Source organism: Lutra lutra, chromosome 6 (genome assembly GCF_902655055.1).
Source record: "Lutra lutra chromosome 6, mLutLut1.2, whole genome shotgun sequence".
In the NCBI taxonomy this organism is placed as follows: domain Eukaryota; kingdom Metazoa; phylum Chordata; class Mammalia; order Carnivora; family Mustelidae; genus Lutra; species Lutra lutra.
The window spans coordinates 22805810-22829532 of NC_062283.1; the positions used below are offsets into that span (position 1 = coordinate 22805810).

The 23723-nt window shown below is 40.1% G+C and overlaps 1 long non-coding RNA gene across 2 annotated transcripts in view; it reads right to left on the reverse strand.

Annotated features, from left to right (window-relative positions):
* Positions 1 to 15260, reverse strand: part of LOC125102479 (uncharacterized) — a 35437-nt gene extending 20177 nt beyond the window's left edge. For both annotated transcript variants that reach the window (XR_007128139.1, XR_007128138.1), the window contains exons 1-2: positions 15114 to 15260; positions 5873 to 6012 (exon numbers count right to left, since the gene is read on the reverse strand). This is a non-coding gene — a long non-coding RNA (uncharacterized LOC125102479). The remainder of the gene's footprint in view (positions 1 to 5872; positions 6013 to 15113) is intronic.
* Between the last annotated feature and the right edge of the window lie 8463 nt (positions 15261 to 23723).

Sequence of the window (23723 nt, forward strand, 5' to 3'; positions counted from 1 at the left end):
CTAAATACTTTAAGATTTAGACAAATAGCTCTTTAACTCTTGGGCTTCATTCATTTTAAGTTAACTAAAGACAGACCAGGCCTAGAGGCATAAAGAACTAAATTTGATTTCTATTTACTTTAGCAAGGACTAGTTATAGCTCAACACTCAGTTTTTTGGTACTAGCAAGTTATCTCAGGAAAATGGCATGTGTGCATCTAAAATAATGCTTTAAGGGGCATCTGGGTGGCTCAGTCAATTAAGCTTCTGCCTTAGGCTCAGGTCATGACCTCAGGGTCCTGAGATCGAGCCCTGTGTTGAGCTCTTCACTTAGCAGAGTCCGCTTATCTTCCTCTCCTCCTGCCCCTCCCCCTCTCACACTCATTCTCTTTCTCATCTCTCAAATAAATGAATCTTTAAAAATAAAAAAATAAATAAAAATTAAATAATGCAGTAAGGGGTGCCTGGCTGGCTCAGTGAGTAGAGCATGTGATCCTTAATCTCAGGGTCGGGAGTTTAAGCTCCATATTAGGTGTGAAGCCTACTTAAAATGAAATTCAACAAAAACCAATGCATTAAGATTTCTCCCGTATTTTAAAGTCTAATTTTTTAAAAAAGATTTTATTTATCTGGTTGAGAGAGAGAGAGAAACAGACTCCCTGCTGAGCAGAAGGCCAGACATGGGGGCTCCATCCCAAGACCTGAGATCATGACCTGAGCCGAAGGCAGATGCCTAACTGACTGAGCCACCGAGGTGCCCCTCTCCCATATTTTTAAATTGCTAAATGCAGAGACCAAGTTTACATCTCTTTGCGCCCCTGCAGATCCCCCTCTCTGCCCTGCTCCATGGCCTGGGATGTTGACGGATGAGAACTCCATCCAAGTCTTCCTTCCTCTGCCTTCTAGTTGGATTTAGACAAGGGGAGGCATCGATGCAAATCTGGAGGGTGGGAGGAGAGAGAGTTCTAGGTTCCCTCCCTCCTGGGTTGTGGTGAATTCAGGAGGACTGCCCTCACTCAACAGTTGTCTTGAGTTCTGATAATTATTCCCTCCCCTACCTCTTCAGGTCTGACCTCTCGCCACTGTTGCTAGCCCAGGATCCTGCCCGACATCTTGCTGGGTTCCCTAACTCTGCCCATACCTCTGTACATAATGTCCTCATGAAACTCTCCACCGATGACCCTGTTTGGCTACGCCATCTGTCTCTTGCCTGACACCTGACCGACTCCTGTTCAGCACGGTGCTTAATACACAGCAAGGCACTCAACAAAGGCTTTTAAAATCAGTGAAAAAAGAGTGGGTCCGACTCTTCTGATATTTGCATTCGAAGACTATTTATACTACAGTAACCAACTGTCCCTGTTTGTTTGGGTCTGAGGGGAGCTCCCAGGATGTAAGACTTTTCATTTTAGAATTGGGACACTTCCGGGCAGACCAGATGAGTTGGTCGCTGGAGCATATACTCTTTTAAAATTTCCTGTTCATTCTGAAAAAGATTACTTTATCTTTGAAAAAGATTTCTAGGATCATATTTTTTTTTTTAAGATTTTATTTATTTATTTGACAGAGAGAAATCACAAGTAGGCAGAGAGGCAGGCAGAGAGAGAGGAGGAAGCAGGCTCCCTGCTGAGCAGAAAGCCCGATGCGGGGCTTGAACCCAGGACCTGGGATCATGACCTGAGCCGAAGGCAGCGGCTTAACCCACTGAGCCACCCAGGCGCCCCATTTTTTTTTTTTTTAAGATTTTATTTATTTGACAGAGAGAAATCACAAGTAGGCAGAGAGGCAGGCAGAGAGAAAGGAGGATCTAGGATCATATTTAAGCTGAAGTTACTTTACTAGATAGAGTATTTCCCACAAATGAGAAAATGTGTGTCTGAAATGCTTCTCTTAAGGCACATTGGTGTAATGTGGACAGAGGATGCAATATTTTGTTTTGTCTGTTCAATTCTGTTTACTTTCCGGAGGAAGTCACCCAAGGAACTAGTGAGACCTCAGGAGTGATGTATAAATGCTCACTAAGAAGTTTTGAGTGAATAGAGTGGCAAAGTACATTGCAGTGAAAAACAGGGCTGCTTGAATATGGTTTCTGCTTTAAAAAACACTTTGGGGCATTTTAAATGATAGTTTTCTGTATTCCTATTTTTCCAGTGCACTGTTATCGGGAGAACATGGGAAAATATTTGCATATTATGAAAAGCATATTTTATTGCTTGGTGTAACTAATTCCATTTGTTGGTATATTTTAATTCCTAACAGAATTAAGGAAGAGAATTCCTAAGAAAAGAAAAGCAACAACCTCAAACAAAGCTAACATTTTAAGAAGAAATCTTTATTTACATGTTGAAATATAGTTATATTATTTTTTTTTTCCAACAGAAATGTGTTTATTCAATGACAATATTAACAGCTATCACACTGCTTTTGTAAATAGTCTACCTGGGAGGATGAAATTTAATAGGGTTAGAAATCCACTATGGTCTGAATGTTTTCCAATGGAAGATATTATTTTCTGGTAGGAGAGCTTTTAACTCTTCACTGTGGGAAGCCAGAATTGCAAATCTGTAGCCATTTACTCTCCATTTTCCTGTTCTACTTGTTCCCCAAATCGCTGTTCCTTTCTAGGAGTTGGGCAAGTTATTTGAAACAAATTGGTAATATTGGCTGCGGTTAAATTAGAATTTAATAATTTACCTCCAGTGTCTTAGGAGAGCTCCCTTTGGTATTATCCGCACACTGAGATGGCTGTTGTCACCATGGTTTTCCAACCATAAACCACTATCAGGCATGTGTGAAAGATACCAACCTAAGTGTCAACTTCAGTTCATTGTAATAAACACTTACTGAATGACTACTATGTGTGAGATGATCAAAGAAAATTAAATTTCACAACAGGAAGGTACAAATTCAAACATCGAACTAAGGGAAAGAAGACAATCAGTAGTCACTCATTTTGGTTGCACTTTTTAAAATGTATAGATATTTTCAGACTGAATTTTCAGGAATGGATTCTCTTTTTCTTTCGTAACCTTGTGAAATTTGTAAGAGTTTAACTCAGTGTTATAAGTAGCTTTTTTTTTAGAATTCAGAGAGATGTGAGAATACAAAATAAGATCCTAGAGTCCCACGGTAAGTTTTCCATAGCTTCCATGGCTTGCCCACAGATGTCCTTGGTAAGATTACTATGTGATGCATGTGGCTGAAAATGCGGTGGAGTTTAACTTTGCTGGACTTAGTAATTATTGGGTCATAATCCTGAGTTGTTATTGCCATTGACATGGACGGCAGAAGGGAACACAGGGGCCAGAGACTCTGTGCCTCTGTGGGACAGAGGGGAGGATTTGGTCCAAATCCAAATTTTCTTCGGTGGCAGAGACTGTTTTCTTTCTCCGTAATGGCAGTCGAAGGTGTGTTGGGGAAAATGACGGAAGATCTTGAAAATGGAAATTTTGGTGACCACTGCAGTGACGAAATTGTGCTGACGAAAGATCAAGAAAGTCTCACGTTGCAGATGGACAGATTATCTCATCTTAACTCAAAATGCCTCGTCCTGACTAATAATGCTGTGCTTTGAGGTTTATCAGTCAAGGGTCAGCCCATCAGAGTTCTCCTGTCTTTGTTGTCTTTGGCTCCAGATGTCATTTTCATGTTCACGAAAATAGGTCATTAAAAGCCATAAAAAGTGAATATCTTATTGATTAAAGCAATTAGGTAATAGCTCAGGTCTTTTAAGAATGGAGGTCAAGATCAGTGTATGGGTGGGGGGCGGGGAGTACCACCTGATGCGTGAGGGGTTCTTAAAAGAGAGGCAAGATGAGGTCAAAGCATAAACTGTTTGACGTTAAATTTTGTCCACGGGCAATACGTATTAATCCAGTGAAACATATCTTTTGACCCTGGAATTCCACTTTTTAAAAACAAATATTAAGGGAAAATGCCAAAATATGTACACAAAATTGTATGCACAAGGTTGTTTATCACAGTATTGTTTAAAAGCAGTTTAAAAGTGAAAGTGACCTGAGTATCTATCAATAAGGGCTTGGAATTCTCCGCCCAAACCCAAAATGATGGTACAGATCTATATATCAAGGAAGGTCAGGTTGTATTATTTACAGAGTTAAAGAGAAAATGATTCCAAAAGTTATGTCTAACATCAGCTAATTGTTGTTTAAAAAAAATATTCAAGTAGGGTGTCTGGGTAGCTCAGTGGGTTAAGGTTCTTCCTTCAGCTCAGGTCATGATCCCAGGGTCCTGGGATCAAGTCTTGCATCTGGCTCTGGGCTCAGTGGGGGGCCTGCTTCTCCCCCTGCCCCTCCCTCTGCTGGTGCACTCTTGTTCTCACTCTCTCTCAAATAAATAAATAAAATCTTTAAAAAATATTCAAGTAAAAAAACAATATAGAGATATTAATTTGCCTTTTTTAAAAAAAGATTTTATTTATTTATTTGACATAGAGAGAGATCACAAGTAGGCAGAGAGCCAGCAGAGAGAGAAGGGGAAGCAGGCTCCCCGCTGAGCAGACAGCCCGACTCAGGGCTCAATCCCAGGACCCTGAGACCATGACCTAAGCTAAAGGCAGAGGTTTTAACCCACTGAGCCACCCAGGCGCCCCTAATGTGCTTTAATTATGTAGCAAAGCTTGGTATGATAAGTTATATTATTTCTGGGTAGTAGGAATACAAATGGCTTTTCTAAAAACTTGTTTTATACTACTAAATTGCACAGGTATTACCTTAAAAATCAGAAAACAACAAAACCAAAAAATTTTGCATTTTAAAAACTGAAAGATAACTGTGCCTAAGCAGAAGTCATTGACCGTGGGTCATGGGTGCCCCAGTTGCAGCAGGAAGTCTCTCTGCTAGGAAATGAAAAGCCCCAGCTGCACATGGCCTATGGAAACTGTAGCAGTCAAAGCATCCCCAGAGCCCAGCAGGAGACAGGGAACTGAGAACATGTGCTTTCCAACAGGACTTTGGACTCTGCTTCTCACCCACTCCTTTCTTCCTGGATTCTGACTCCCCGTCCTCACTGCACTCCACTGCTTCTGAATGCCCCACTGATTTCAAATGCAACATTCCCCAAACTGACTTGGATCTCCACTCTTCTGAGGATGAAGCTCTCCCTCATTTGACTTCCCTTGGTTCTTCGTGGCCTCTACTGGGACACCTGTCTCATATTGACTTGCACACCTGTCTTATTGCCCTTTCAGAATGAAAGCTCCTTGAGGCAGTGTTTTTTGTCTTACTCCAGGCTGTCTCCCCTGAAGCCCCAGGGTCTGTGCTCTTCTGGTGGGAGGTACCCAAAACCATATACAGTAAATCAATGAAAGAACGGACAGATGATTTCTGCAGGTTGCTAGCTCTCGTGACATCGGGGCTTGCTTGTTATTTCTTAGCCCAGCAGAAAACCACTTTCTCATTCTATTTTGCCCTGTCAAAAAATCCAGGCATGCCTTAGTGGAGATAAGGCAGAAAGAATTAGTGCTGCCTTCTCTGATACTTGTAAACACTGGCTGTAGGATGTGCTATCATTTGACTTGGAGGAAGTGGAAAATGGAGCCCAGCCAACTATTTCTTAGGTCATTAAAAGTTATTAAAGAAAGCAATAAGAGACTTGAAAGTAACCATTGCAATAAACTGGAAGCACAATCTACCAAAAAAAAAATTAATTTAGAGGAGCCAGATGGAAGAAGATTTGGAGAATAGCAGGAGAACTGTAGGAGAGCAGGAGCCGTCGGAACAGCTCTAGAATGATGGCTATGGAATAACCAGAATGCTTCCGTTGAGCCATTTCTGCACAGGTACTGGTGCAATGGCTATTTTTAAATACAAGGGGTCCTTCTAAGAATTCTGCCCTGCTGCAGCAGAACCGATTCAGGTGCTGGAAGGCTTACCATCGTTTTTCTTCAGAAATCGCTTCCTAGTAGTATTCCCTGTATTGCCCGTTCTTGTTCCCGTTTTTCCCCAGGCTGGTCTGTGTCCTGCCTGGAATGCCATACAATTCTTCTGGGTCTCTGCGTTCTCTGATCACCACCTGCAATTACAATCCCCGCAAGGGGAATTTACCAAAGGAATTGGGAAACGACATCTCGCAGCATTTAACTACTTTCCACAAGGTCCGTATTGAATTTGAGAGTGAGCCAGCATTCTCTGCTTGGGCAGGCGGAAGCAATAAATACCATTAAGCACTGTGTGATGCATTGCATTTAAAATGATATAGGATAAAACACAATTTTCAAAATTGTCAAACTTGCTCTTCCTCACCACAGTAGATGTCAATATCTTGCTTACCTGTCACGTGTAATGAAGTATTGTAATATATACTGAAGAGTTAGGAAGCCAAGGGGCCTGGTATTCACCAGGAAGGTCAGAAGGTTATGAATATTTGTTGGCATGACATCTTAAGGACCAGCTGAGTGCCTGTCTTTACCTCTTCTAATAGACTAGTGGATATAACAATGACAAGAGACGGCCCCCGTCCTCAAGTGTAGTAGGGTGACAAAGACATAGCCAAACTTCTCACACAAAAGATCTGAGAACGAGGAAATAAAGTGGTGTTCAAGCAGAGAGTAGGAAGTGATTCATTCTGAGGTAGGGCGAGCAGGAGCAAAGGTCCAGAGGCATGGACAGGTATGTTGTGTTTTCAGAGCAGGGAGTGGGTTGGCTTGCCTGTGGCAGAGGGTGTATGGAAACATGTAGTCAGAGATGGTGCTGGAAAGCCTGTACCTTTTGGAATCAGTTTTGGTTAAATAGCAAAACCTGAAGTCATTCCCCTTGGCTTTTTAAGATGCTCATCTTGAAAACTATTTTAACTCAGGTCATGTACAGCTGAGCAGAACCCTAACTCAGATGGTACATCAGAATCACTGCTGCCAACACAGGGAATGGGAAGAAATGAGTTTTCCCTGAACCAGTAAGAAGGCTTAAGGAATTAATTCAGTGATAGTCAGGGCCACCCGACGCTCCTGGCTGGTACTGAGGTTTGGTGGGGATTGTGTGACATAACCCTAATGGACTGATGTCATCTCCCAACTTATCCAACTGTCCTCCCTGGGATCCATATGAATAGCAGCCAATCTTTTACGTCACAGTTTAATTTGAGACCAAATTGTGCTTTTCTTGGAAGCTGCCTTTCTGCTTTAAGTCAGGGAATGCTCAGTTTTCAGCTGAAGAAGCCGGTGGCTGTGGAACATGACCTCTCCCGCCGGGCTCACCAGCAGCAAAGCTGTGAAGGGGCCCCGGTTGGTCTTTGGCCACTTGAACCATAATGATCACCCATTTACTGAGGGCTTATTATCTACCAGGCATGACATGGAACACTGCGTATGTGTTCTCTAATTTAATCTTCATAACAGCCCTCTGAGCAAGATTCTATAATTTTTTCTTCTAATTTTTATTATTATGTCAATCACCATACAGTGCATCATTAGTTTTTGATGCAGTGTTCCATGATTCATTGTTTGCGTATAACACCCAGTGCTCCGTGCAGTACATGCCCTCCTTAATACCCATCAGTGGGCTCACCCATCCCTCTACCCCCATCCCCTCTGAAACCCTCAGTTTTTTCCCAGAGTCCATAGTATCTCATGGCTCATCTCTCCTTCTGATTTTTCCCCTTCATTTTTCTATAATTCTTATTTGACAGATGAGAGATTGTAGTTTATAGAAGTGAACTTCCTTGAAGTAATGCTGTTAGCGGTCAAGTTGGGACTTGAGTCCAGGCACTCTGATGTTCTGACTCTTATTCCCCTTCCACTGTCAAAACCTGATTTCAGGAAAGGCATGAGAGACGTACTGACGCCAGATATAAGTATCCATGGAGAGGCAGTGTGAGGTAGGGGTTAGGGACATGGACACTGTGGTTAACCTGATGTAAAATTTGCACACTGGCCCCCCACCTTCCCCGGGTGACCGGACAAATGACCCATCCCAGCAGCCTTCAGTCCCCACATCTGTAAGATGTTGCTAACTGCTGCATGTCCCTCATAGATTGTCCAAAGCGTGAAATGAAATGCTATACACAACATTCCTGCATGTGGTGTGCTCTCAATACATGTGAGCTCTTACTGGTATCCACGAGGAGTTATGTATGCACTGTCTGCCACTGGGATTATTAGTGTTTTACCAATCAAACATGACTTAAGCTGAAAGAATTGAATCTAATGGTAGAACTTGTAAGAATCTGTTCTCAATTATTTTTTTAATTAAGCAATATGCAAATATCTACTCAATTGTGAGAAGCTCAAATAATATAGGCAACCAAGATGAATCTGACTCTTCCTCAATTCTGGGGGGTAGCTCAGTGATGGGGGCAGAGGGGGTCCTTCCTTGGCATCTGGAAGTGATGCCAGGCAGTCCCACCTTTTGGGGGCTGGCTTTCCTCCAGCCAGTTTGTGCAAGGATCCTTCTGTCACTGCTCCTATTGAAAGCACAGCTGGGGATCCTGTATGTAAGGAATGGAGGGGTCTGGTGGGCAGAGAAGCACCAGATTTGAGGAGGCAGTTTCAGTCCTGATCTGTCCCTAACCAGCTGTGTGATTTCTGTCCTCACTTCCTGACTGTAGTTGGAAGCTAGAGAATCATCAGTCCCACCTTTAGGGGCCATTTCACTCGATGTCTTCACGTGATAAATGCAGGAATGATGAACTTCCATGTTAATGGAGTTCCCCAGGGTCACATACTTAGTGACAGACCTAAGACTAGAAAGAACCCCTTACTCCTCGTTCTCAGGGCCTGGATAACTGTAGCAAATGAGTGGTGAATGCTGTTCTTTGTTCTCTCATCCCATTTCTCATAAACAGGAGTCATTTTAAGTTCTACAATCCTCTGGTTCTACCACCCTAAAACTTCTCTCTGTCTCTGACATAAGCAGAGTTGTCCTGGACATGAGTGAGTATATAAATAAAGCCTCTTTCTGCCCTGGCTTGGAAGATCCCAGTGTGACAGGACACAGGGCATGAGAGAACCCACCTTCAGCAGCCGTCCTGGTCATGAGTGACCTTTAGGTGTGCCTGGGAGGGTGGCCCTACCCACCCATGACTGTCCTCTCTCTCTAATCAAAGCCATCAGCTGCTGAGAATAGAGATAGTAGCCTCTTGTGTCGACACAACCTCTTCTGTCTTCTTCACTCCCCTTCTTTATTTCTACCTTCACCTGAGACCCTGCCAAGAGCCTTGCCCAGGAAGAAATTCAGAGGAATTTCTGGCATCTCTGCCACCCCTCTACCCCTCCCCAGGAATGGCAATTACTTCAATGTCTGCCAATGCATTAGGATAATAGAGATCTTATTGCTCGAGTGCAGAATTCTGGTTCTCTTGCTGCCACACGCCACTAGCCTGAAATCCTATAGCTTGATAGTGGCAGAGTCTTTTTCTACTCAACTGTTGTTTTTAAATTTTCTACTGCAGTGGTGACTTGCCCTCTCCTGTAGCCTCTGTTGAAGCCTCGCACCAGGCCAGCTAAGATATGTACTTCCTACATCCACCTGGAAGACAAACCCACATACACACCCAAAAGATGATCATCAAGGAAGATTTTCAGAAATTAGCCCCAGTGTCTGAATTACCCTGAGCACTGTGGTTCTGGGCTGTTCTCTGGGCTCTGTCACCAATCTGCCAGGTGAATGACCCACCCCTGAGAAAGACATAGCTCGTAAGGCAAAGTCAGAGAAGTGAGAACAGGGCTTTCTGCTCTCTTCGAGGAGAAATCTGATGAGGTCCCAGTGTGACGAGATGGAGCAAGAGGGGAACCCAGGAGGAGAGAACAAGGAAACAGTCATGATTAAGCAACCAGACAACAAGAGCTACAGGGCTCAGTGGGCTTGAGTAATTTTTATCTTAGCTCTGCCATTCACTAGGTGTGGGACCTCTAATAAATAACTTTTGTCATTTCCTCATCTGCAACAGGAGAGGGTTGGGTTAAAGCAGCCCTTCTGGGGAAAGCATTCAGTTAGCACATCATCTCTTCACCACACAGGCTAAGGGCTGGGGTGGAGGGAGGAGGAGAGAGAATCTTCCGTTGTGGTTCCCGGCCTTGTGATCTTGTCAAGGAGACCAGGACATAGACGAGGGGTGGTGATGAATTCGTTGGGAGGGATTATGTGCTGAATCGCAAGGCTTATTTCCACCACAGGAATCTAGGAAGGGGTGAGAGCAGAGGTCTGGGAAATCTTGGAGGAGGTAAAATGTGGGAAGGGCCTTGAAGGGTGGTTAGAATGTAAGGAGGAAAGAGGAGAAAGGAAACTTCCGGGTGACAGGAACATAGAACAAAGACAGCAACAGAATGTGTCTGTGGAATCAGGAAAGGACTGTGTGGACTGAAGAAGAGGTGCCTACCGGAAGAAGTTGCTGAATAGTTTATGTCGATGGGCCCATTATGCAAGGCTTGAAAACCATTTGATTTCTTCCTTCTTTCTTTCGTTCACTCCTGTATCTTGATTGAATATCTATCATGTAAGTCATCTAGAAGTCTTTGGGTGGGAAGATTTAGGAGTAAAGTGTGCACTGAGAGTTCTGTTTTTAAAAAAATTGTTTCTGATATCAAGGTTTAGAGGTAAATATGATTAAATTAAGAGGGACCAAACAGGCAGTGATTCTCAACCCTGGTGGCACGTTGAAAAATTATGGCTACCTTGGCCCCTTCTCTAGAAATTCTGATTGATTTTGTCTAGGGAGAAAGTCTGAGCATAGTCCCTTCTTTCACTTTCCCTGTCTCCCTCCCTCCTTCCTTCCTTTCTTTCTCTTTCCGTAGCTCTTTGGGTGTGAGGGGGGTAAGGGTCTGAAATAAAACAGTAGCAATTGAAATGGAGAAGAAATTAAGAGATATTTTAAAGATAAAAGTGCCAGGTGCCTTGTTAATGAAACATAGGGAATTAAAGAGAGATTCCATTCATTTCTTCAAAATATTGTTGGGCCCATACCCTACACCTCATACTGAATCAGAAGCGATAGGAAATTCAGATGGCAAGACCCTGGTCCTGCCTTCAAGGAGCCAATGTCTAGTAGATGACAAAGAAAATAACTATAATACAAGGAGAATATGGAAACTGGATGAAGGGAAATTTTTTTTAAGGTGTAGAGATATACAGGGAGGAGAGGGGTAGAGCGTCCCTCTGGCAGACACGGTGAAGAAAGTTCTCCACAAAGGTCCTGTTTAGTGGGAGCTTGATGCATGAGCAGGTGGGGTTGGGGACAGGATCCCCTAGTGGGAGTCACAGTGAAGTGAAAGGTGGGAGACAGCTGGGTGTAATGAAGGGCAGAATTAATGCATGGCCATGAGCAGCCTGATCTCTAAGAAGCATATGGTGTGTGGAAGGTTTGACAAGAAAGGTAGATTAATGCCAGAAAAGGCTAGATTTTTTGTGTGTTCCCTCTTGAAAATGTTGGCTATGTTTTATTTCTTGTCCTTAATCATGGTTAAATGAGTGCTCATTTTATAAGTATTACTTTAAACGTACATAAGCGTTTATCAGTTTTCCGTGTGTACATTATTTTACAGCTTTAAAATGTTTAATTAAAGAATAGTAGATATATCAATGTGATATAATTATTATAAACACACATACACCTAACAGTATAATCTTAGGAATTGTATAAAATAAATGAACAGAAAAATATACATAAATTAACTACTGTGGTTGGAAATGTTTTAACATGCATCTCTAGGAACTGTGGATCAAATAGAAACTAAAATAGCATGGGGGACCTGGGTGGCTCAGTGAGTTAAAGCCTCTGCCTTCAGCTCAGGTCATGATCCCAGGGTCCTGGGATCGAGCCCCGCATTGGGCTCTCTGCTCAGTGGGGAGCCTGCTTCGCCCTTCTCTCTCTGTCTGTCTCTCTGCCTACTTGTGATCTCTGTCTGTCAAATAAATAAATAAAATCTTTAAAAAAAATAGCATGACATGAATGAGCTGAAAATACATATATATCCAAAAAACAGAAGACACATTCTTTTTAAATATACGTGGCACATTTACAAGAGGAGACATGTAATAGGCCATAAATTCCAGAGAATCAATCCCATTCAGACAATGCAATTGTGGAATTAATGTTTTTTTAAAAGATAGCTAAAATAAAATCCCACATATTTAGAAAGTAGGTTACATAAGATTAAGTATTAAACCAATTTAAACACTTGGTTTAAAAAAATATTTGGAACTAAATAAAACACTAACGATAGAATTTGTGTAACACAGCTAAAGCAGTACTTAAAGGCAAACTTATAGCTTTAAATAAACCCAGTAATGAACAGGAAAGATTGAAAACAAATGATTCACTACTTTACACCCATTAAGATGACTACTGTCAAAAAAGCAAAATAACAAGTGTTGTGAGGATAATATTAACTTTTCAATTAAGGTATTATTTGTATGCAATAAAATTTACCCATTTTAGAAGTCAGATTTTTTAAGGATTTGGATGGCCAGAGCACGTATAGCACAGTAAAAAGTCTAACAGACTTGGCATTGAATTGTTTTGCCAAGTATGTGACCATGGACAAATTACTCAAGCCTCAGGGTCTAATTTTCTCATCTTCAACCATGATAGGACTACACCTCCAGGGGAATGTGAAAAGGATAAAATAGTGTTTATGTAATGCTTGGTGTATAATAAGGATGTAAGAGGTATTAGTTCACTTTCTATTTTACTCATCAGAATCCTCAAGGGCAGGACCATAGTCCCTGCATGTTTGAAAAGTACCCTAGGCAGTTCACATGTACAGTTAGAGTTTCAAATCATTGATGTAGGCAGAGGGGACATGATTAGGGTTCTACATGGGGACTGTGAGTCTATGGTGGCACTCATTGGGCCTAGAAGCCTGGGAAAATGTGGGAAGGCAGAGTTTGGAGAGCAGATGGGAGACTTGATTTGGAGGGGACAGTGACGAGCTTGGTTTTAGCTAATGTTTGTGTATTCATCAATAAGCAAACACTGATTTAGGCCTATTTTAAGTGAGCACCTGTATTTCATACAGAGATAGATGCATCTTCACTTCCCTGACTCATCATTTAAGGAATAATTCTTGGAAGGCTTCCTGTGGCCTCTCTCTTCCTCATCTTCTGGCTGACTTGGTGGTAATACTGGTAGGAAAGATTAGGTGTTTCCAGTTGACTGTGGGATACAGAGCTCTCAACCATAGCTATATCACTGCAGTAGGGGCTGGTTGGATAGTTAAAGGCTTTCATCTTTCTTTTAGTATCTTCTAGCCTGGGACCCACAACCACTTCCTAGCCTAGATCTCATTCTTAATACAAATCCCTAGACTCAGGTGCTGGTTCTTCTTTTTTATAACACTAGGAACTGCCAGGCAGGGTAGAATAAACATGACATCATGATATTCATCTAGCATGATTAAGTAGCTATAACAATGGTCATCAGAATGGCCCGCACAGAGTTCCTGCTCATGTTTCCTGGACAGGCAACTTCTTGGGGCAAATACATGCCACACAGACTTAAGCTAACTATCACGTTATCACAAGAAGAGAACTGTCACCAGAACTTGAAAGAAGAAAATATCCCTCTGTTTCTTGTTTATATCCCCAAAACAATATTTTTGTTTATTTGTCTTGACTTTAGGTACATGGTCCCATGATAGGGAGAATTAAACTAGGCAAGGTGGTCAGAGATGGTCCCAAGAAAGAGCTTATTGATGCCATATTGGGAAGGAGAATGGAAGGTAACCGTGCTAGGGTTAACGGTTGTAGACTGCAGGATGGGTGGGGAGTGTTCAGGCATGGAAACACTCAAAACATAACTGGCACTGTGTAAGGGGAGGTTGGAGAGATAGGTAAGGAATGGAATAAGGCATCTAGCTAGCTAGTTTTATCTTTGCCCTAAGATCAACAGGATGGCATTGAAAACTTTTTTTTTTTAAACTTTTTAAAGCAGGGGGTAAAATAATCAAGATTCTCATGTTGAAAAGATCATATGGCTGCTGTGCAATGACAGGATTAGAGCAGGGTTAGACTACTATTGGGGTTAGTTCAGGAAAGAGGTAACAGTAGCTTGGGCTATGTGATGTACTAGAGATAGAAGTAAACCAAAGATTTGGGAAGCAGACTTGATAGTCCTTGGTGTCGACATTGAAGTGATGATGTGAATCAATGGAAGGGAAGACTGACTGCCTATAAGTGGTGACCCTTGTGTCCTGTTGTTGATTCAACTCCATAGACCCAAAATAGGCTGCCTCATCTTTTCTCCATGAATTTCCATCTGGTTTGCTGTCCATGGAATATTTGTTTAAACCTAACCCCTAACGTGATGGTCTTAAGAGGCGGGGCCTTTGCGAGGTGATTAGGTCAAGGGTGGAGCCTTGTGAAAAGGATTAGGGCCTTTGTAAGAGAGACCCCAGGGAGCTTCCTTGCCCCTTCCACGATGTGAGGGCACAGCAAGGAGACCGCTTGCTGTCTGTGATCCAGGAAGTGAGCTCTCTCCAGACCCTGAATCTACTGGTGCCTTGACCTTAGACTTGCTAGCCTCTAGAACTGTGTGAAATAAATGTCTGTTGTGTAGGCTGTCCAGTCTACGGTATTCTGTTATAGTAGTCTAAGTGGTCTGAGACATGATCTGTATCTGTTAATGACACAGTCATTTATTTCCAGTCATTTGATCTGAAATCTGGACTTAGCATTAGACGTGTACCTTTATCTCCAAATCTATGATGAATTGGAGTCCAGAATTTTCTCCTTTTGAAATGTCTTTTTCATTTTTTTTTTTAATTCCAGTTCAGGCTCTTAAAAATTCCTGGCATTTGGTGCCTATATTTTATCTCCCAGTTCTGGTCTCTATCCTGAACACTGTAGCCCAGTTAAGTCTCTTTTAAACATTGCTTTCCCCATTCTGTTCCTTCCATAGAACCTTGCAGGGATTCCCCATTGGCCTGAAGTGAAAATCAGTGCCTCGGTTTAGAATTCAAGGCTTTCTGCAGTCTGTTCCCAATCTACTTTGCCACTCTCTTCTTCCTACAATAGTCATTTTACAACCCTTTTAAAGTTACTGAATGCTTTGTTCAGATGGACTCTTTTGTTCAAAAACATGACAGCTCCAGATGTGCAGCATTTGAGTGGAGCTTTTGGTTGAAGGAGGGATGGGGGTTGATTTCCTCTCCCCTCCTCCCATTGCCTCCTTTCCTCCCCTACCTGCTTTGTCCCCTGAGATGAGTCTGTTCAGAACGTTGTTTAAAGTCCATAGCCTTCCAGGAATGCTCCTTGGTAGAAATAGGTGTTCTCCTCAAGAAACAAGTGGGTCACTGAATCCAACATGTGTTTGCCTCTGCTGAGCCTCTAGTCTGCCTCTCCTGTGGTTGTTTCCTCATCAGGCGGGGACTCTGCCTCATAAAAGGCCCCTTCTGTGATGTAATATGAGCATCTTTACCACACTGCTGTACTGTGTGCAAGCACAGCTTTGACTAGACTGCTTCTTGTAGCCTCCTTCAAGAGGCTAAGACCATCACAACAAACATAGCCCCGTAAAAGCAGTTTTATAGGGAATATCCAATGTGTTACCAACACTCCCTGTGCCTGATTTGATTTAGAAAATCTTCTTTCCAGAGCAGTGGTTTCCAAGCCTGGGGATGGGGCCCCAGAACTTGGGTTTATAAATAGTCCCCTGAGTTGAGAACCAATAAAATGAGCACTAGGAACAGTGAAGGGGGGTGGAGACGTTAAACTGAGTCAGTGGTGATACCCAGTGGTAATACTATGATAGTGCTCTATATGGATATCATAATTCAAAAATATTTTTTTCTCAAGAAGAAACAAGAGTTAGAAGAGCAGAAGAACAGGTTTGCAGGGGATCATCTTTCAATTTTGAGCAGATGGAATTTAAAACACCTGTGAGCCAACTAGGTGCAGATGTCTCGAAAGTAGTTGAAAATTTGGGTCCACGACTCAAGAATGAGGTTATGGCTAGACTGATGGGAGTTTGAGAGTCATCTTTATGGGGGAGATAGGTAGAGCTGTGAAGGGGGATGAAATTTTTATTTTTTTTAGAAGACTAATTAAAAAATAATAGTTCATTCCTATTTTGAATTCTCTGCTCCTATTAAGAAAGAACAAAATACTTCTATGTGGCAATATCAAAAAATAAAATCCAGAATTATATGTTCATAAGAAAAGAGCAAGGAGTAGAGCTGTAAAATATTACCTTTTGTTTAAAGAGGTTGGGAGAGGGGTAAAAAAATATATATATCTCCATGTATAATGGAACTACAAAAATACTAAGAAATCAATAACACAGGTAGGTGGGGTGCCAGGGAGACCATTCAGTTTTTCTTTCTTTATTTTTTAATTGTTTAACAATGTGAATTATTTTCCATATAAAAATTAACTTACAAAATAATAAAAATGGAGGGGAGATTGTAATAGTCCTACCATGTTTACATTTTCCTGAGTGGTAAAAAAAACCAACCTACCATTTATTATAATTGTTAAATCATAAAAGAAAAGAAAGAGCATCGCAAAACAAGAAAAGCAATGAAGAAGTACCATTTTTAAAGAAAGTCTTTTAAAAATTTTTTAAAATTTTATTTTTTCGGTGTTCCAAGATTTATTGTTTATGCACCACACCCAGTGCTCCATGCCATAGTGCCCTCCTTAATACCCACCACCAGGCTCACCTAACCCCTCACCCCCTTCCCTCCAAAACCCTCAGTTTGTTTCTCAGAGTTCACAGTCTCTCATGGTTCATTTCCCCCTCTGATTTCCCTTTAATTCACTTCTCCTCTCCTCCTCCCAATGTCCTCCATGTTATTCCTTATACTCCACAAGTAGGTGAAACCATATGATAATTGACTTTCTCTGCTTGACTTATTTCACTCAGCATAATCTCCAATATTATTTATTTGTTTGTTTGTTTGTTTGAGAGACAGAGATAGTGAGATGGGGGCAGGAGCAGGGAGGAGAGGGAGATGCAGACTCCCCGCTGAGCAGGGAGCCTGATACAGGGCTTGATCTCAGGCCCCTGGGACCATGACCTGAGCAGACGCTTAACCAACTGAACCATCCAGGCTCCCCAAGAAAGTCTTCTAAATTGATGCAATATTGTTGTCTTTTTGTACTTTGCTATATAGACCAGTGAACACTTCATCACTACATGGCTGTGGCCATGAAGAAGTTGTGGGAGCTACTAATTAATAAACTAGTAACTACAATTTTCTTTTTCTTTTTAAAACAAGTACACTTAACATATGGTGTTGTATTAGTTTTAGGTACTATAATGATTCAACAAGTCTATACATTACTCAGTTCTTATCATAAGTGTACTCTTTATCCCCATCCCCTATTTCACCCATCCCCCTGCCCCTCATCAATTTGTCTTCTACAGTTGAGAGTCTGCTTCTTGGTTTATCCCTCTGTCTTTTTTTCCTTTGCTTGTTTGTTTTGTCTCTTCAATTTCACATGTGAGTGAATCCTACGGTATTTGTCTTTCTCTGATGGACTTATTTCATTCACCCAGCATTTTATTCTCTAGCTCCATTATGTATGTGTCAAATGGCAAGATTTCATTATTTTTTTTTATGGCTGAATTATATTCCACTGTGTATATATACCATTAAAGGGGGTGAGCCTTTGAAGGAAGAAGAGATTGAGTCTTTGTGAAATGCCTGCATTAGGTCTCTGGAGAAAGGAAGGAGGGTGAGTCAGGAAGGTGGAAGTTGTGGCCAGAGAGCTAGCATATGCTCAAGTGGGAGGGAAGAGCTTCAAGAAGGAGGGAGTGGATGGTTGAGGGGGTTGATACTGTGAACTGCAGTTACTGAGAAGGAATGGGGTGAGCAGAGGCCAGGGACTATGGAATTCAGGATTATCTCACAATTTTTTTAGGGGTATGTGTCCTGGGGAGAATTGTTTTTGCTGAATTGGGCACTGATGGGAAGTGAGAGGTCCCCTTTTCCCTCCAGGGACTCTACAGAGAGAATTTCAATCTAAAAGCCTCCTGTACATCTTACTCCTGCTTTATAAAGAAAATATTAGTTTTGAAGGAATTCAGTTACCTAACAAAGATGAGTGAAACCCAGAAACACCAATTATTGTGGATGATTCTGAGAGTTAAGGTCTTTCAAAGGGGAGATTCAACTCCTTTTTGGGGAAAAAAATTTACCTTGACGAAGAACTCTTTCAACTTTTCAACCTTACATGTAATCAAGGTTCAGATGAAGAATTTACTTCTGAGCTTTTTAGTAGTTTAGTAGTACTAAAGTAGAACTTTCAAATTACCATTTCTTTTGATGTATGCTTACCGGCAAGAGAAGGAGTGTCTTCAGGAGGCTCAGAATCTGGTGGGCTGATCCCAAACCACCTAGAAAGATTTGAATCAATGGATTCAGAGTGAGATGTGTTTGTGAAAGGAAAGTGAAATAAGTTTGTTCAGAAACTGATGTCATTTTCTGACTATTGGTAACTTGACCTTTTTTCTTTTTTTTCTGTACTTAGTACATATATCTATACTGAGAACTTCCTGACCAGGACAAATTTTATCTTCATATTAAAAATATTTTGTGTATGTATGTGTCAAAGATTTGTTTAATTGAATAATTGATTGTATTATTTAGCACGTTCATTATTTTTTGCACTCTTATCCTTCCTTTAAAATTTTTTTATTATAATATCTTTCAAATAATAAAGAAAAGTAGAAAGAAGTGTATAGTGAGCCCACTTGTAATATATACCTGCTATTTTGGCCATATTTGCTTTATATGTAAACATTTTATATGGACATGCATATATATAATATTTCTCAAAACCATTTAAAAGTTATGTCCACCGAGAAGCTTCACCCCTAGAGACTTCAGCATACATCTCTAAAAATGACATTTTCCCACATATTCACAATACCAGTATCACATCTAACTAAACTAACAATTCTCCAGTCTTTATTTAAATTTCCTCAGTTGTTCCCCAAATGTCCTGTTATGTCTGATTTGTTCAAAACAGGATCCAACCAAGAACACCCCACTTTCTCTGGAACTGTCATTCTTTCCCCTTCTCCTAAGGATATCGACCTGCTGAAGTGATTGGATCACTTCTCTTAAGGCTGTCCCACATTGCAGATTTGTCTGACGGTTTCCTCATAGTACTGTTTAGCTTGTTCCTCTGTTCTCTGCATTTCCTATATCTGGAAGTTATAAAGAACAAAAGCTTGATTAGATTAAAATTAAACAGGTTTGTTAAGAACACTTCGTGTGTGATGCATATGTTTCAGAACAACACACTTCCAATACCTCTGAAGACCCTGTTTCCCTTTCCAATACCACCCCTGCCTTTTCCCATCAGAGGGAGTGATTATCCTGAATTCTCTCTTGACCACTTCCTGGATTTTCTTTACAGTTTTATCACACCTATGTATCTCTAAACAATACATTGTTTAGTTTTAAACTTGTGTAAGTGAAATCATACTGGATAAAATTTTTGTGTGAGTTATTTTCATTTAATGCTAATTTTGCAATTTATCCATGTTGATAAGCAAAGCTAGAGGTCATTCATTTGCATATCTGTGTAGTGTTCTCTTGTATTTCACTATTTCACTGTACCACAACTTATTTATTCATTTTAGTCTTGATGGACATTAGATTGCTTCCAGTTTTTTGTTATTAGAAAAAATGCTGCAGTAAGTATGCTTCTGCAGATTTGTGGTCTACATATCTATGATTTTCTCCAGGGAATATACGCAGGAGTATACTTGCAGGGATGTATGGTTTATACAAATACAACTTTGCTAGGTACAGTTCAAGGTACAGTTTCAAAGAACACAATACACTCATTAAAACAGAAAGGGACTTACTCTAGGTTATTGATCATTTACAGAATTGTTAGGAGGGTAGAAGAAACAGATTCTAGGCTGAGCTTTTAGGAATGATTTCCTAAGCTACACCAAAAGACTGGGCCACCGAGAAAGCTACAGCTTATCCCATCAACAGGAAGTTATGTTTTGAATTGAAAGCTCCCAATACAGTTCTGGCCCCAAAGCCACACTGCCTTAGGTTCAATTAGGAAGCCACTTCAGCTAAATCAGGAAGCCACTGTTAAAACTGCTCCAAAACCAAGCTGCCTCTGCTCTGAAACCACCTTTTTAAAACTGAGAAACCACTGTTATAATTCCTGTCAGCCAAACGAATGCCCAGAGCCCCATCTTTCCCCCCATTGAATTCTGCTCAGGTCTCACTGAGCACATTGAACATGTCCAACCTCAATTGTATCTGGGATCCCAGCTCTACGGGCGTCTTGGAAATGTAGATTTTATTTGCTGCCCTTTGCCGTGTATGATGGCCCTGAGAAGGAGGTTGGGACAAGAGTTGAGCAACCTAGTTCGTAGTAATGTCAAATTGCTCTCTGCTAGGAGGGAGCATGTATGATCCTGCCAGTGGCGCATGAGAACACTTTGCTTCTATGTCCTTGCCAGTGCTGGCTTTTGTGGGCTTTTTGTGTTTGAAAAGCTATTTTATTGTCATCTTAATTTGCAGTTCCATGGTTAATTATGAGGTTGAGCATGTCTTCATGTTTATATTCATTTTTATTGGCCATTCATGTTTCCTTTTCATAAATTTGCCTGTTTATGTCTTCTGTATATTTCCTGTTTGTTTCTTATTTATTAGGATTCTTTACATATTACAGATGGAAATTCTTTGTTGGTCATATCATACAACTGAAGCTTGTCTTCTCACTTTTCAAATGGTGATTGTGTTGAACAGAAGTCTTACTATTTGTCAATTTTATTAATTTTTATTCTTTAAGGTGTATGTTTTCTTGCTTGTTTAAAAATCTTTCCCTATCCAAAGATCATTAGGATAGTCTTTTGTATTGTTTTAAAAAGTTTCCAAGTTTTAGTTCTCCTGTTTTAGTTCCATATCCACGCGGGCTTGATTTTTATGTATGGCGTGAGGCGGGAGTCTATTTTCATTCTTAGGATAACCATTCTGATCTGCAATGACAAATTTATCATAGATCATGTTTTAATTTGTGTAGATTAGTTTCTGGGCTCTCTTTGTTCCATTGGTCTGTCTTTAAACTTATATTATTAAACACACAGTCCTAATTGCTGCAGCTTTATAATACATCTCGATTCTGGTGGAACACATTTATCTGTCTCAGGTGTACTTGGCTTCTGGTTCTTCTTTATGTATTTTAGAATTAGATTATAAAATTCTACAAAACATCGTAGTGGGATTTTTATTGGGATTTCATTGAATCTATAGAACAGTTTGGAGAGAAATGAGATCTTCGATACTCACTCTTCCTATCCATGGAAAAATTATGTTTTTCTGCTTATTTAGGTCTTATGTCTTTCACTCAAGTTTTATACCTTTCTCCAAAAGGTCTTGCACATCTTTTGTTAGACTTACTTCCTAGTACCTTATTTCATTGTTGCTATTGTAAGTATTTTTAAAAACTGCATTTTATAACTCCTTTTTTTGCTAGTATGTAGAAATGCAGTTGACTCATTGATCTTATATCCAGCAAGCTTATTAAACTCTGTAACTAAGGCTAATAATCTCTAGGTATTTGAAGTTCTCTATGTAGAACATAATGCATGCAAATAATGACAGTCTGATTCCCTATTTTTTTAATCTGTATTCTTTTCCTTATTCTTTCCTTAGTGCACAGGTTATGATTCTAATATATTGTTGAGTAGAAGTAGGGATAATTGTGGAAACTTATATTAATCCCAATTTTAAAGAATATGTGTTACTATTTCACAAACGAGAACAAGGTTTGCTTTTGTTAGTTTGAAGATACCCCTTTTCATGTTAAGAACATTTCTTTCTCTTTCTAGTTTGTAAAGGCCTATTATTATTATTATTTGTTTTTGTCTTATGAATGCTCTTTTGAATTTTATCAAATGCTTATGCTACATCAATTCAGATCACAACATGGTTTTTCTCCTACCAATTATATAAATTACATTAATATATGTTCTAGTATTGATCTAACCTTTTACTTCTGGAATAAACTCAATTTGGTCATGACTTTTTTTCATTTTTTGAAATTGCTAGATTCAGCATGCTAATATTTTGTTCAGGATTTTCTTCGTTCACAATCACGAATAAGATCAGTCTTCAATTTTCCTTTCCAATACTGTCCTTCCCCGAGTTTTTATACCAGGCTTGCACTAGCACATAAAATCAGTCTGGGAAGTGTTTCTTTTTTTTCTGTTCTCTAATGAGTTTGTAAAAGATTGGATCACTGGTTTTTAAAGATGCTAGAGGCAGCCAATTTGGAGGAGAGACCAGTCCTTGGGGTCAGAGACATGTTTGAGCTCTCATCTTTGCCATTTAGTAGCTAAGCACTCTTGGGTTGGTAACTTACATTGCTGGGACTCAGTTTCCTCATCAGTCAAGTGAAAGTAGTAATACACACTCTCCCTGCCTTAAAGGGTTGTTGCAATATCATGAGAATTACATGGGATACTTTATGTAAAAATGCAGTATAAATTCTATAAGTAAGATAACCTCTGCCAAAACTGGCCTTAGGGAAAACACTGTCCTGTGGATTGTTTCCAAAATAGAGTCTTTCTCTGATACTGCAAATCAGATGAAGGGAGCAGAAATGTTCTCAGAGACTTCCTCTCCTTATAAGGTTGGGGTCAGAAGCATGACAATGTACTTCCAGAGGAGATGGTGTTGGAAGTTTCCAGAGTCAAATTTGTAGCCTTTCTTTCAGAGCCTTGGAGAGGGCCCAGGTCACTGAATCATTGAATGTCACAGCTGCTCTCATAGATCATCCAATCAATGGGGAATGGCAGCCAAGAAGGTATTTAACTCATATCTCGGGATTTATGATCTCAATTTTAATAGCATGTTAATTTTTGCATGTGTATTTGGATTTACAAAAATAATACCTTCTCATGGTAATGGTACAAGAGAGATTTTAAATGGTATGGAAAAGATAAATGAAAAGTCAAAATTTTTCTTCTCTAGTTACTTCATCCTGTTCTCCTTCAAGACAACTTTTTAAACTATCTCCTTTTACCCTTTGGGGAGTTACTGCCACAATTCTAAATGATATGAATTTACCTCTATTTCTTGATTTATAAGTTTTTAGGTAGTATCTATTGTCTACGCACCATAACAGTGATGAATTTATCTTTCTTTCCTTTATTCTTCTTTACTATCTGTTAGTCACATTTTATTTTTAGTCTCTTGGTAACTACTATAATTACATTAATAATGTTAATAATATTTAATATATAAAAATCTTTAAATAATATTGTGAGCTTTATATGCTGACCTATCAATCTTAGCATTTCCCCTGAATTCTCACTATATGAGATGAGAAAACTGGTTCCTCTGTAATTCCCTTCCACCTCTTTGTATCTTCTGACCCCTGCCATCTGTGCAGTTACATTTCAAAGTCTTGGTTTATAACATACATTCTTTTCTATAACCATATATGCCCTCTATGCTTTGCCTATCAGTTGATCCTAAAAACTAAAAGCCAATATCGAGTTTATAATTTCGAGATAATATAAATATGTTTTTAGTGAAGACCATATATGTGATTGCAAAACTAGAGAAGGAAATGAGATCCTAGGTTAAATTCAAGCTCTTGAAGGCGAAGAAAGCTCAAATACCAGCAGGAAAAGTAATTTCTAGGAGAGGGGAAGAAAGACAACCATTGTAACTATTTACTTTTAATATTATTTTATGAATCCATCTTGTAAATATAATTATCTAACTTGCGAATTACACCATTTCTTTGGGGGAATCCATTTTCTTTATGAATACACTTTTTAGAGCTTGCTGAAATTTTCTCATT